This window comes from Pleurodeles waltl, chromosome 8, assembly GCF_031143425.1.
Source record: "Pleurodeles waltl isolate 20211129_DDA chromosome 8, aPleWal1.hap1.20221129, whole genome shotgun sequence".
In the NCBI taxonomy this organism is placed as follows: domain Eukaryota; kingdom Metazoa; phylum Chordata; class Amphibia; order Caudata; family Salamandridae; genus Pleurodeles; species Pleurodeles waltl.
The window spans coordinates 1,482,325,541-1,482,340,899 of NC_090447.1; the positions used below are offsets into that span (position 1 = coordinate 1,482,325,541).

General features: G+C 46.6%; 1 protein-coding gene across 3 annotated transcripts in view; it reads left to right on the forward strand.

The window, feature by feature from the left end:
- GRAMD1C (GRAM domain containing 1C) overlaps positions 1-15,359 on the forward strand; it is a 1,284,216-nt gene that overhangs the window by 993,205 nt on the left and 275,652 nt on the right. The gene's annotated exons all lie outside the window — the stretch shown is intronic.

Consider the following 15,359-nt stretch of genomic DNA (forward strand, 5'->3'; position numbering starts at 1 on the left):
CAATTCTAGACCTGAGGATTCTGAATTTGTTCCTCAAACAGGAAAAATTCAAGATGCTGACTCTGGCACAGGTACTTCTGGCATTGAAAAGAGAGGATTGGATGGTGTCTGTCGACTTGCTGGATCCTTACTTTCATATCCCTATACTCAAGTTGCACAAGAAGTATCTCTGGTTTGTGGTAGGGTTGCAACACTACCAGTTTGTGGTCCTTCCGTTTGGTCTCACTTTAGCACTTCGGGTCTTCACGAAGGTGATGGCAGTGGTAGCAGCAAGTCTCAGAAGGAAGGGGGTATCGGTATTCCCTTACCTGGACGATTGGTTAATCAAAGCCAAGTCTCCAGAGCTTTTGTTGCATCACTTGCAGATGACAACTCAGTTGTTTTTCAGTCTGGGTTTTTTAATATACCCAAGTCTCACCTGGAGCCCTCTCAATGCCTCCTGTTCATCATAGGGCAGTACTGGATACTGCATTGAAACAGGCCTATCCTCCGCCTCAGCGGATTCAGGACATTTAGGCGTTGATTCCAATGTTTCAAAATGGAGCGGTTGTTCTAGTCCTCAAGGTCTTAAGTCTGCTCAGTCTGTTCGCTTCTTGCATTCTGTTGGTCACTCATGCACGTTGGCACATGAGGGCTCTTCAATGGTGCGTCCGCAGGCAGTGGTTTCAGCACAAAGGGGATCTCGAAGAGTTGATAACGATCTCCAGAGATGCTGCATCGGAGTTACGATGGTGGGCTGTGGACAGCAACCTTTCTCAGGGAAGGACGTTTTTACTGCCCCCGCCGGTGGCCATGGTCATGACGGATGCTTCCACTCTAGGGTGGGGAGCTCATCTGGGGGACCTGGAGATCAAGGGTCGTTGGTCTCCAGTGGAACAGACTTTTCATATAAATCTGTTGGAATTGCGGGCAATACGTTTGGCTCTCAAGGCCTTCCTCGCGTCCCTTCGCAGTCAGTCAGTCAGTTCAGGTCCTAACTGACAACACTGCCGCAATGTGGTATATAAACAAGCAGGGAGGAGTAGGGTCATATCTTCTCTGCAGAGAAGCTCTGCGTCTCTGGTCCTGGCTTCTGGAACATCTGATCTGCTTGATAGCGAATCATCTGGCCGGAGTGCTCAACGTGCGTGCAGGCTCTCTGAAATTTTTTGGCCGATCACAAATGGCGTCTCCATCTGGATCTCGTCCTGCACATCTTTCAGATGTGGGGTTCTCCAGTGCTAGATCTGTTTGCCACTCGGGAGAACACGCACTGCTCGTCATTCTGCAGCCTTCAGTATCCGGTGCAAGAAGCTTTGGGGGATGCATTTCAGATCTCTTGGTGCAACCAGTTGCTTTATGCATTTCCCCCCATACCCTTGATTCCTAAGGTTCTGAGGATGATTCGCCAAGATCGGGCTCAAATCATTTTAATAGCCCCAGATTGACCAAGAAGGTTGTGGTACACGGATCTTCTCCAACTCTGACTGTGCCCTCCGCTCCGTCTTCCTCTCAGGGCAGACCTCCTCTCGCAGTCGCTGGGGCAGGTTCTACACCCTCACCTCCAGAGCCTGCACCTTCATGCCTGGAGAGTGAACGGGGCACCCTGGGTCCTTTTCTCTCCCGCCAGATGTAGTGGATGTTATTTTAACGGCCAGGTGACATTCCACTAAAACCGTTTATACCGGCAGGTGGGCAAAATTAGTGGATTGGTGTGGAGAAAGACAAATTGATCCTTTGAAGGTCCTCCTCTCTGATATTTCATTATTTGCTTTAGATTTAGCAAAGAAGGGTTGTGAAGTGGCTAAAGTTAAGGGTTATTTAGCTGCTCTGTCAGTCTTTCTTTGCCTACCGATCAGCCCTCATTGTTTAAATTACCTATTGTGATTAGGTTTCTGAAGGGTTTAGTTAATAGGTTTCCTCCCACTCCTTTTCATGTACCTCAGTGGGACCTAAATCTTGTTTTAACCTTTTTAATGGGGTCACCTTTTGAGACCATGCACTCTTGCCTGTTAAGGTTTCTGGTGCTTACAACAGTTTTTCTCATTACTATAACCTTGGCCAGACGGGTTAGTGAGCTTCAAGCTCTTTCTGTAAAACCCCCCACTTTACCTTGTTTTTCCCGGATAAAGTGGTGTTGAAAACTAGGGTGGCTTTCCTGCCAAAAATTGTCACTCCTTTTCATATAGGGCAGACCATTACCCTTCCATCTTTCTACCCTCCTCCTCACCCCTCGAAGGAGGAAGAGAGGCTCCATCGTTTGGACCCTAAAAGGGCGCTTAGTTTTTAGATTGAAAGGACGAAGGACTTTCCCCTGGAGGACCAGCTGTTCGAGGGGTGTATTGGACAGAGGAAGGGCAGAGCAGTTCATAAAAGAACAATCTCCAGGTGGGTCATTCTTTGTATCAAGATTTGCTACTTGTTGGCAAAGAAAGTTCCCCCTGCGGGTATCAGAGCCCATTCCACCAGGGCTAAGTCAGCTACATCGGCCCTGGCAAGAGGGGTTCCAGTGGTGGATATTTGCAAGGAAGCAACTTGGGCGTCCCTCCACACCTTCGCAAAGCATTACTGCTTGGACTCTGAGGTTAGGAGGGACTGCCATTTTGCACGATCTGTGTTGCAGGATTTCTTGGTGTAATCAGACAGGCACCCACCTCCTAGTGCCGTACTGCTTTGGGACTCTATTCATAAGGTAAGGAATCCACAGGTAGTTGTATCCATCAGAAGAACAAGTTACTTACCTTCGGTAACGCTTTTTCTGGTAGATACAATAGCTACCTGTGGATTCCTCACAGTCCCACCCGCCTCCCCGTTGCCTGTCTGGTTACACTAGCATATATATATATATTTTTTAATTGTTTTTATACAGCAGGTGATACTTACATTACATACATGTAACTTCAGCTTACAACATTGCCTTATGTATTGGTATTTAAAGAAATCTACTTAAAACATGGAATTGAATTTTCCAATTTTTTCCCCAAAATGAAATTGGTTGAATCTACTTCCTCTACTTTTGCTTCCCTCCAACTAATCTTCCGGTGCATTACTCATTTTGGCTCAGATTGCATGATATCTTTGCATTGCTCCTATCCGCTGAGCGTACAATTTTTCTCTAACCCTTGTAATCTCCATTTTCACCTCCCATGATGCATAAGTCGGAGGAATTGGTGATTTCCATGCTTGTAGGATAAGCAATAAAGCTGTCACCGAGCCTACGAAAATCATTTGTCTGGATGCAGTGGTAAGATTTGTGTTCTGCATAATACCCCAAAGCGCCACCACTGGGTTAGGGGTAATCACATAGCCTATCCAGGAGCTTAGCCTCTGGAAAATCTGCTCCCAGTATCTTGCCAGCAATATACAAGAAAAGCACATATGCATCCAATCTCCCTTAGAATTTTGACAGCATGGACAGGCACCTGATGTCTCAGGATGCATGTCTCTTATTACAACGGGGGTATATTACAACAGCCACTTTGAAAATAAAGTAATCCTTTTCAAATTGGCCCCTCTAAGTGCTTTGTACGACACCTCCTTATGTTTTCTCCACTGCTGTATTTCTATCTTACATCCTGTCATGTTATCAATTCGGGCCAAAAGTTGGGTAATTAGCTTAGTTGCCCCTGCATCCTGAAGTAATTTATACAATTTTCCAATGCCGAATTGGTTATCATAAAAGGCCAGGGCTATGGGTTTATTCACGCAGTTCAATGGTCATTGCACTAAACGCAAGGAGTGTTGAATTTGACAATATGAAAATGTATAATTCTCTGGAATATCACTTACACCCACTACGCACTGTGCCCATGATTTCAAACAATCCGCAAAAAAAAAAATCCTCTAAAGTTGTGAAGCCCAGTGCTTCCCATTGCAGTATATTGCTTTGACTTATTTCCACTCCTAAACACCCAATATCCCTTTCTTGGAGGAATGAAAATGCCTTATCAATTTGGTATTTACGCTTTAACTGTACTATAGTTGCTTGAATTATAACCGGTAGTTTGTACCTGACCCTTTTTGGTAGACGAGGGAATTTAAAAAAACATACAGGATGAACATTATTTCAATCAGATGATGCTAGAAATTAGAAATTACATTTTAACTTTTGCACTACTCTCGACACCCAATCAAATACATCTGCTTCATAGTAAGCTAGCATATTAGGGAGAGCTAATCCTCCATCTTCCACTGCCAAGGATAGCTTGGCCTGTTGGAACCGCGGCTTCTTCTGATTCCAGATGAATTGTCTAATCAATACATCTAGATTGTCTAAAAACATTTTCGGAACTTGCAGAAGTACACTTGAAAAAAAAAATAACAGTAGAGGAAGGATCGACATTTTAACCAAAGCGGTCCTTCCTATAATAGTCATAGGAGTCTCCTGCCATTTACATGGCAACCCTTGAATTTTTTTTAAATACATTCATGTGATTCAGCTGAAACAAATCTGCCGAACTCAGGTGCACTAAGATATGTGGTTGTATACATGTATGTATATATTAATGTCTTTTCCTGTATATATAAATAAATGAAGGTTTTGATTATATTGCATCATGGTAGTTTTATGTATATATGTGTTTATTGGAGTAATTGTGCAGTCGGTTCTCACCTGTTCGCCTCAAAGGCACGTAAAAAATGGGTGAAACTGACTTCAGCACACCAGCGAGGACCTCTTATTGGCACGGTGAAGTCGGATGGAGTTGCGTGGAGATGTGCAATTGTGACGTCCTCGTCTCCATGGAGAGATGGGAAGAAGATTTTCCGTTGGATGCTGGCGCATGGGTGAATTCATAAGGTGAGGAATTCACAGGTAGCTATTGTATCCACCAGAAAAAGCGTTACCGAAGGTAAGTAACTTGTTCATATGGCACTTGTGGATTCTGCAGTGGGACCTCAAATCCGAGTGAACACAACATCAGGGAATCTGAAAGATTGTATCCAGATTTCGAAGAAGACTGTAAGAAATCTGCAGTGGTGGCTTCTGGACCGCGATTGGGTCAATGTAGGAAGCTGACCTGATGTGTGGTGGGTACCTAAGGTACTGACACCTTATACTGGGTTCAGGGATCCCCTATTAGTATAGTGTAATAAGTGCCTAGAAGCCAGGCTCTCTAGAGGTAGCTGTGGATGAGCATCCAAGGTTTTTCTAGGAGACATGCAAAGCGAATGCAATACCACTGTAGTCACACAGCACTTACAAACCTGATAGAAAACACTCAGTGTTACGAAAATAAAGGGGCTTTATTTCAGTAACACAGTACCAAAACACTAGATAGGCAACCCTTCAATAGAAGGTAAGTAAACACACTAAATACATACACTGGTTGTTGGAAATGGCCTTTCTGCAGGGTCATCCACAGACTTTTTGCCTTCCTCCTCCTCTTTTTCTGACCTAATTTTTGCTGGCTTTAGGATTCTGCACATTTTACCACTGCTAACCAGTGCTAAAGTGCATAGGCTCTCTCCTTAAAACATGGTGACATTGAATCATACCCAATTGGGCTATTTAATTTACTTATAAGTCCCTAGTACAGTGCACTATATGTGTTCAGGGCCTGTTGATTAAAAGCTACTAGTGGGCCTGCAGCACTGATTATGCCACCCACTTAAGTAGCCCCTTAACCTTGTTTCAGGCCTGTCCTTGCAAGACCTGGTTGTGCAGTTTCATTGCCAATTCGACTTGGCATCTAAAAGTACCTGCCAAACATAAAAAAAACCCTTTTTCTACATATGTAACCCCTTGGGCAGGGTGCTGTGTAGGTAAAAGGCAGGGCATGTACCTGGGTAGTTTACATGTCCTGGTAGTGTAAAACCCCTAAATTCGTTTTTACACTGATGTGAGGCCTGCTCCCTTCATAGGCTAACATTGGGGCTTCCCTCATACATTGTTTGAGTGGTAGCTGCTGATCTGAAAGGAGTAGGAAGGTCATATTTAGTATGGCCAGAATGGTAATAGAAAATCCTGCTTATTGGTGAGGTTGGATTTTTTTATTACTATTTTAGAAATGCCACTTTTAGAAAGTGAACATTTCTCTGCACTTAAATCTTTCTGTGTCTTACAATCCACGTCTGGCTGGGTTTAGTTGACAGCTCCTTGTGCATTCACCCAGACGCACCCCAAGCACAGGATACTCAGCCTCACTTGCATACATCTGCATTTTGAATGGGTCTTCCTGGGCTGGGAAGGTGGAGGGCCTGCTCTCGCACAAAGGACTGCCACACCCCCTACTGGGACCCTGGCAGACAGGATTGAACTGAAAGGGGACCTGGTGCACTTCTAAGTCACTCTTTGAAGTCTCCCCCACTTCAAAGGCACATTTGGGTATAAAAACAGGGCCTCTGCCCTACCACCTCAGACACTTCCTGGAGAAGAAACCTAAACCAGAACCTGCACCCTGACAAGAAGAACTGCTGGCTGCCTAAAGGGCTGACCTGACTGCTTTCTGAAGAGGACTGCTGCCTTTCTGTTGCCCTGTTGTCTTGCTGCTCTCTTGCCTTGCTGCAGAGGTGCTCTCCAAGGGCTTGGATAGAGCTTGCCTCCTGTTCCCTGAAGTCTCAGGACCAAAAAGACTTCTCTCCTGCAGCTGAAATCCCTGTGTGGTGAAAATTCGACGAACCGCCTGCCAAGAACGATGCACAGCCTGCTCGCCGTGAAAACTTCACCGCACGCCGAGTCCAGAACGACACAGCCTGACTTCTGAAACCGAAGATCGACACAGCGCCAGCGACGCAACCGGAACTTCAACGCACAGCCCTAGTGGATCGACGCAAGCTGACTCAAAACGACTTCCTGAGAGGAATCAACGCAGCGCCTGCCGTGCAGAAGAAAATTCCACTCATCGCCTACCGGAATCAATGCAGCCACTGTGACTTTGCTCCGCAAGCCCAGGATTCCACGCATCGTCCCTGGGGCGTCTGAAAACCCCGCAACCCAAAGAGAATCCAAGTCCGCGTGCCAGAAATTGAGGCAACGTCTTCCCCCGTGGAAAATAACGATGCAAGTACGTGTGCGAAGGGGGGGGAAACAGATGCACACTCACCGTTTTCCACGCATCTACTCCTCTGCGGTCCCTTGAGAGGATTTTTCAACGCAAACCAGGTACTTTGCCCTGCAAGAGACACTTGTTGTTTCTAGGAGAACTTAAGACACCTTTTATTGCTTTTACAGTAATCTTTTAACGCTAAAGACACTTGATATCACTTTCAGTGATATCCCTACATTTGCTTATTTCATCTTTAATCGTTTTGACCTGCATTTATTCAGATAAATATTATATATTTTTCCAAACACTGTGTGGTGTATTTTTGTGGTGTTATACTGTGGTATTGTAGGATGTTGGCTCTGTATATACTATTTCAAAGTAAGCAATAGTGTGCACAGAGTCCAAGGGTTCCACTTAGAGGTACGATACTGGCAAAATTAGATAATTCTAATGCTCTATTTTGTGGTAGTGTGGTCGAGCAGTCGGCTTATAAGAGGGTAGTGTTAAGCATTTGTTGTACACACACAGGCAAAAAATGAGGAACACACACTCAGACTTACTCCAGGCCAATAGGTTTTTATATAGAAAAATATATTTTATTTATTTCAAGAACCGCAGGTTCAAGATTTGAAGTAAATACATAAAATGCAAGCTACTTCACACAGGTAAGTTAGGAACTTTGAATAAAAGCAATATCATATACAGTCTTTGTTAAAATGGCAATAAGCTATTTTAAAAGTGGACACTGTGCACAAATCAACAGTTCCTGGGGGAGGTAAGTAAATGTTAGATTGTGAGGTAAGTAAGACACTTACAAGTCTCAGTTCTTGGGCATAGGCAGCCCACCGTTGGAGGTTCAAGGCAACCGCAAAGTTACCACACCAGCAGCTCAGGGCCGGTCTTGTGCAGAGGTCAAAGAGGTGCCCAAAACACATAGGCGCCTATGGAGAACAGGGGTGCTCCGGTTCCAGTCTGCCAGCAGGAAAGTACCCGCGTCCTTGGGGGGCAGACCTGGGGGGTTTTGTAGAGCACTGGGGGGGACACAAGTAGGCACACAAAACACACCCTCAGTGGCGGCCGGGTGCAGTGTGCAAAGCAGGCGTCGGGTTTCAGATAGGAATCAATGGAGGGACCCGGGGTCACTCTAGCGGTGCAGGTGGGGCACAGGGGGGGCTTCTCTGGACAGCCACCACCTGGGCTAGGCAGAGCGTCGCCTGGCGGTCACTTCTGCACTGAGGTTCGGTTCCTTCAGGTCTGGGAGGCTGCGGATGCTGTGCTGATTCCAGGCGTCGGGTCCCTTGTTACAGGCAGTCGTGGCCAGGGGGAGCCTCTGGATTCTCTCTGCAGGCATCGCTGTGGGGGTTCGGAGGGGGTCGTCTCGGGCTACTCGCAGTCGCCGGGGAGTTCTCCCTGTGGTATTTGTTCTCTGGATCTCGAACGCTTCCGGCTGGAAATGTGAAGTCTTTGGAAGTTGCTTCTTTGTTGCAAAGAAGGAGCTGTTTTTGAGCAGGGCTGCTGCTCATGGGAGTTTCTTGGTCCTTTAGTCCACGGCAGTCCTCTGAGGCTTCAGAGATTGCTGGTCCCTGTCGGATGCGTTGCTGATTGCAGGTTTCGAATCAGTAGACAAGCCTGTAGGGCTGGGGCCAAAGCAGTTGTCGTCTTCCATCTTCTCTGCAGGCTTGTAGGTCAGCAGTCCTTGATTCTTCAGGTTGCAGGAATCTGATTTCCTGGGTTTATGGTCGCCCCTAAATACTCAATTTAGGGGTGTGTTTAGGTCTGGCTTCATCCTCCTTCTGCCTCCTCCCTGAGGGGAGGGGGGGCACATCCCTATTCCTTTTGGGGGAATCCTCCAAAATCATGAAGGAGGATTTCTAAAGGCAGGGGTCCCCTCAGCTCAGGACACCATAGGGGCTGTCTTGACGGGTGGGTGACTCCTTGTTTTTCTCATTATCTCCCCTGGACTTGCCGGCAAAAGTGGGGGCTGTGTCCAGGGGGTGGGCATCTCCACTAGCTGGAGTGCTCTGGGGCATTGCAACACCAAGCTTGAGCCCTTGAGGCTCACTGCTAGGTGTTACAGTTCCTGCAGGGGGGAGGCGTTAAGCATCTCCACCCAGTGCAGGCTTTGTTTCTGGCCTCAGAGAGCACAAAGGCTCTCACCCCAGGGGGTCAGAAACTTGGCTATTAGCAGCAGGCTGGCACAGACTAGTCAGTCCTGCACTGAAGGATTTGGTAAAATACAGGGGGCATCTCTAAGATGCTTTCTGTGTGCATTTTTAATAAATCCAACACTGGCATCAGTGTGGATTTATTATTCTGAGAAGTTTGATACCAAACTTCCCAGTATTCAGTGTAGCCATTATGGAGCTGTGGAGTTCGTTTTTGACAAACTCCTAGACCATAAACTTAATATGGCCACACTGTACTTACAATGTCTAAGAATAGACTTAGACACTGTAGGGGCATATTGCTCATGCAGCTATGACCTCACCTGTGGCATAGTGCACCCTGCCTTAGGGCTGTAAGACCTATTAGAGGGGTGACTTACCTATGCCACAGCCAGTATTTTGTGTGCATGGCATCCTGAGGGGGATGCCATGTCGACTTTGCCTTTTCTCCCCACCAACACACACAATCTGCAATGGCAGTGTGCATGTGTTAGGTGAGGGGTCCCTAAAGGTGGCACAACACATGCTGCAGCCCTTAGAGACATTCCCTGGTCACAGGACCCTTGGTACCACTGGTACCTTTTACAAGGGACGTATCTGTGTGCCAGAGGTGTGCCAATTGTGGAGACAATGGTACATTTTTAGTGAAAGAACACTGGTGCTGGAGCCTGGTTAGCAGGGTCCCAGCACATTTCTCAGTCAAGTTAGCATCAACATCAGACAAAACGTTGGGGGGGGGGGGGTTAACTGCAACAGGGAGCCATTTTCCTACAGGTATTGTAGATTTATTGCACAAATACTTTACAAATTGCCCTTTAAGTTAAGCCTGACTGCTCAGTGCCAAGCTACCAGAGGGTGGGCACAGGATAATTTGGATTGTGTGTGACTTACCCTGACTAGAGTGAGGGTCCTTGCTTGGACAGGGGGTAACCTGGCTGCCAACCAAAGACACAATTTCTAACACTAGTTATCAGCATTAGGTATAGAAAGTGTTTGAAAACAGTGCAAATAGCAATAGACAGTGGTGACCCTAGAGGGAGCCCAAACAATACACTGAAAAAATGGAATGCGAATACAGGATCCCCACCTATGTAAGTGGAATGCGTAGAGGGGAACCGGGGGTACTAAGAAACCCCAAAGGTAAGTACCACAGTGCCCCCTAGCAACCAGGAGGAAAGGAGTAAATTACTAGATTTTCCCCCAAACCACCAAAAGGAAGAAAAATAAGAAAATGCAACACCCAAACAAGACTGCAAGAAACCAGCGGTGGGTTCCTGAAGAGGAAGACCTGTGGAAGAAGGGGACCAAGTCCAGAAGTCACAGAAGAGTCCAGTAGGGGTAGGAGCTTCTACCCACCCAGCTGTGGATGCAGGAGTTGGTCAACGATAGGATGAAGATGGCCAGGAATGCAGCCCTGGAGCAGGTGAAGAGTTCCTGGAGAATGCAGTTGGATGGATGATTGCAGTCGGTCAGCGGTGTGGAAAAGCCACCAACAAGCCTTGACACAGGCAGAAGTCGCAGTGAAGCAAATGTGGAGCTGCTGGGGACCAGCAAGGGCCAGGAGGACTGCACCCATGGTGGAGTCCCATGGGGACCCTCAGCAAGGCAGAGAGTCCAAAGAAGAAGAGACAGCCTCCACAAAAGACCCACTGGGTGAAGAACCAGGAGTCACAGAGGAGCCCACGCAGCCCTTCTGGAGAAAGATCCCAGGCCGCAGGAGAAGCACACAGAGGGCTGTGCATCCTAGGAGGGGTTCTGGGGACTGGGGCTACACAGAACCTGAAGATCCCTTCGAGGAGATGCAAACAAGCCTTGGCAGCTGCAAGAGACATGGTGGACTGGGGTACTGTTATGCGTGGGAAAGCAAGGGCTTACCGCCACCAAAGTTGGACAGCAGGCAGAGAGGACCAAGATGACTACTCCAGACCACCATCTGTGATGCAGGATCCACGCAGCTTAGGAGGAGAGGAGATCCATGCATCCGGCCGTCGTTGCAGTTATTGCCTGCAGATGCAGGGGAGTGACTCCTTCACTCCAAGAAAGATTGCTCCAAAAGGTGGTGCACTGCAAACTGTGCAGAAAACAGTATACAAACGGACAAAGCCAGTGTAACAATGTAAAAGAAAAAGTATTTCAGGTTTAATATTTTGTTGACATTCCAAAATAATGACTTATTGCCACCCAATTGGGCAATGTAGATAGTGAAAACAAATGATATACAAACAGAAAACAAAGAGCCTTATGTCCTTGCAATCTTAGCAAATTCATGAACAGGTGATAAATTCACGATGAATAGCCAACGCGTTTCGCCCAACATAGGGCTTCTTCAGGGCTGTAACATAACCAAAGAAGACATATATATTCTATACTCTGGTACAAGGTGAGTGAGTAGAGGTATAGAAGTAAAAGTACCAAAGCCAGTAAAAAAGATAGAGATAAAGATAGGTCTACAAAAAAGCCAATCAAAAAGATCAGTTAGAAATGTGTATACCGATGAATATTTAAAGTTAGCCAGTCCGTGCACGACAAGTTCTGGGTCATGCATTCGCATAAAGTGCAGCGTGTATCGATAATAAAGAAAGGGAAAGGTAATTCTAATAGTGTATACTTAGCAAATTAGTAATACGTGTAATAAAAAAGTAAAAATGCCAACAGTAAAGGAACTGGTTATCTGGTCGTGCAAGTAGAAATCTGAAGGAAACGTACCCCAAAAAGTATCCAGTCAATAGTAACACAATGTATATTGGTATATCAGTTACCTAAAAAACAGATGCCAAAATGGATATAATAAATAAATTAAGTAAGAGGACTTATGGACTATTGAATCAATAAACTCTCATAGTTCAATAAAAAAGTAAAAGAAAGAGAAAACGAGGAGAGAGAGGCTTACCGCGGTGTGGTCTTTCAAAAAAGTAACTCCGCAAAAATAGGTGATCCGAAGAAAACATGGAAAGTAACATGTAGCCAGCCCAAAATGTGGCACACGGAGGGAAAAATATGTCTGAAAATCAAGAAACCAAACCTGTGAATTATATACAAAAATAAGTAACGAGCAAAAACGCCCGAGAAACAGTAAAAAGTGGGAACTCCAAGAAAGATTCCTTCTTCCTTCTTGTGCAGACTGAAGACTTGCCGCCCTCAGGAGATGTACAGCCGGGGAAATGTTGCAGAAGCTGTAAGGAGCAGTGGAAACAATGTTGCAAGCAGAGTCTTCGTCATGGATGCAGTGTCGGTTCCTGGAGGGTCCAGTCACCGTTCCAGTGGTTAGAAGTCGAAGTAGAGGTTGCAGAAGGAATCCTGCTGGAATCCTGCAAGCCGAATCTGACGACCCACCCAAGAGAGAGACCCTAAATAGCCCTGAAAGGGGATTGGTCACGTAGTCAGGTGACAACCTACCAGGAGGGTTCTCGGATGTCACCTGCCTGACCTGGCCACTCCGATGCTCCCAGAGGTCTCTGCCAACCTTAGATTCAAGATGGAAGAACCCAGGGACCCTCTGGAAGATCTCTGGGCACCACCCGGGGGTTGGTGATGGACAGGGGATTGGTCACTCCTCTTTCCATTGTCCAGTTTTGCGCCAGAGCAGGGACTGGAGGTCCCTGAACCGGTGTAGACTGGTGTATACACACAGGGCACCAATGTGCCCTTCAAAGAATCCCAGTGACTTGGGGAGGCTACCCCTCCCAAGCCATGTAACACCTATTTCCAAAGGAAGAGGGTGTTACCCCACTTCTCCCAAAGGAAATCTTTGTTCTGCCTTCCTGGGCTTGAGCTGTTCAAGTAGCGGGTGGTAGCAGCTTGGGCTGCCCGGAAAACCCCAAAAAGCTGGTAGGAGCAATGCTGGGGCTCCTCTAAGGAGCCTTCAGAGTGCATGGAATCATACTTCCAATACTTGCAACAGTATTGGGGTATGATTCCGACATGTTTGTTACCAAACATACCTAGTTTCGTAGTTACCATTATGAAGCTGGACATAGGTAGTGACCTATGTCCAGTATAAAATGGACACACGCATTACAACTACACGCATAAAATGGCATCCCCGCACTCACGAAGTCCATGAAAATGGAACTGGAGTCTGTGGGGGCACCTCTGCTAGTGCAGGGGTGCCCTCACACACAGGTACTTGCACCCTTCCCTCTGGGCTAGGAGGGCCTGCCATAGGGATGACTTACAGTGATCTGGTGCAGTGACCTGTAGTGAAAAGGGCTCATGCCTGCAGATACACTTTGCATGGGCTCCCCAAGGGTGGCATAGTACATGCTTCATCCCATGGTGATCCGCTGGTACCCCAGTGCCCTGGGTACCATATTCTATGGACTTACATGGGGGCTCAAGTATGCCAAATGTGGGATGTAAGTTACTAAGTTAGAAGGGAGAGAGCATAATCTCTGGGGTCTTGGTTAACACTGACAACAGGCAGAAAATGGGGGTAACCATGCCAAGAAAGAGGGTACTTTCCTACAGTCAGTGACAGACTCTTCTCCTTACTCCTGTCAGTGTTGATAGTGGTTGCAGATGCATGAGATGGCGAGATCATCTGAGAAAGATGGAGATCAGAGGCCTCTGATCATGGTAGAGATTCAACTCCACATCAGTTTGTTGGAATTGGGGTTGATTTACTTGGTGTTGAAGGCTTTCGTGTGAACTATTAAAGGAATGCCGGCGCAGCAGTTCAAGGACAACGCACCTCCATGTGTTACTACAATAAGCAAGGCAGAGTGGTTCTGGAGGGCCCTGTGTCAGGTGGCTGTGCACCTCTGTAAGGGGCTGGACTGCCTGCAGATTTACTTGGTGGTAAACCGCCTGGCAGGATCTTTGAATGCCAGGGTGGACAAAATCAGTGTCCGCTCATGAATGGCTGTTGCACATGGCATCTCCCAGCTATGAGGAGAACCCTGGCTTGATTTTTTTTTCTTTTTTTTTTTTACCACCATCGCAGAAGAGGTGCAATGTCATCACTTTTGCATGTTTGAGTTTCCAAGGCAGTTCTGCGTCAGAGCCACCTTCCGTCTAGTTTGGAGTTTGTGACTCCTGTACTCCTTCCTGCCACTGCCTCTCCTCCACAACCAGGCCCAAGTTACCTTGGTGGTACTGGATTGAGCCAGTAAAGTGTGGTACTCAGAACTCCTGGATAAGCAGTTGACCTACTTTGACCATTTGCCTGAGGTTGTTGATGTCATCTTAGCAGCGAGGTGTCTCTCCACAAAGTCTGTGTCTGCCAGCCATTGGGACAAGTTTGTGGATTGGTGCAGCACCCGCAAAATTGACACGCTACAGGCTAAGTTATCTGAGGTTTTGTTGTTTGTTCTAACCCTGGCCCAACAAAGACTTTGGTACTCTTAAGGGCTGTTTACCAGTCTTTTTACCTTTTTTGTGATTGCTAGATCAGCTTTTGCTATTTAAATCACCTGTGGTGTGCTTTTTGAAAGGTTTACAGCATTTGTTTCTGCCAAAACCCTTTGTGATGCCTCACTCTTTAGATGTGAACCCCTTTTAAGCCTCTGTACAGTTGCCCTTTGAGATTTCTGGCATTGAAAACAGTTTTACTCATTGCCATAACGTCAGCTAAGTGTGTGAATGAGCAGCAGGCTCTTTCTGCCAACCTACATTGTACAATGTTCTTTCCAGGTACATTGGTGGTGAGGACCCAAGCTTCCTTTATATTGAAAGTGGTCAGTCTATTTCATGCCAGGCAGGCTATGATTCTGCTGGCATTCTTTGCCCCTCTTCGTCCATCTAAGGAGAAAGAGAGGATCCACCGCTTAAACCCTCAGAGGGCCCTAAAGGTTTAGGTTGATAGTACCAAAGAACATGGAATGGATGATCAGCTTTTTGTTGGGTTCACTGGAGCAAAGCGAAGAAGCAGATCCAAATGCCTTGTGGGCTCGCTCCTATAGGACCAATGTTGCTACCACTGTGTTAGCGTGCAAATTGTCTGTCCTTGTCAATCAGCTACTTTGGCATTGCTACACGCGATCACAAAGCACTTCTGCCTCAACAGTCAGGTCCATTGAGAGGAGCATTTTACTTGCTTGGACCTTAAGGAGTGTTTGGTATGAAGTAGTTCACAGACCAACCACCCTTGGAGGTACTACAATGGTATCCATTGCCAAAATGAGGAATCTTTCATCAGAAGAAAAAGTTACATACCCTCTGTAATGCTGTTTCTGGTGGATACTCTATCTAACCACAGATCCTGCATCCCTGTTCAGTGACCTGAACTCAT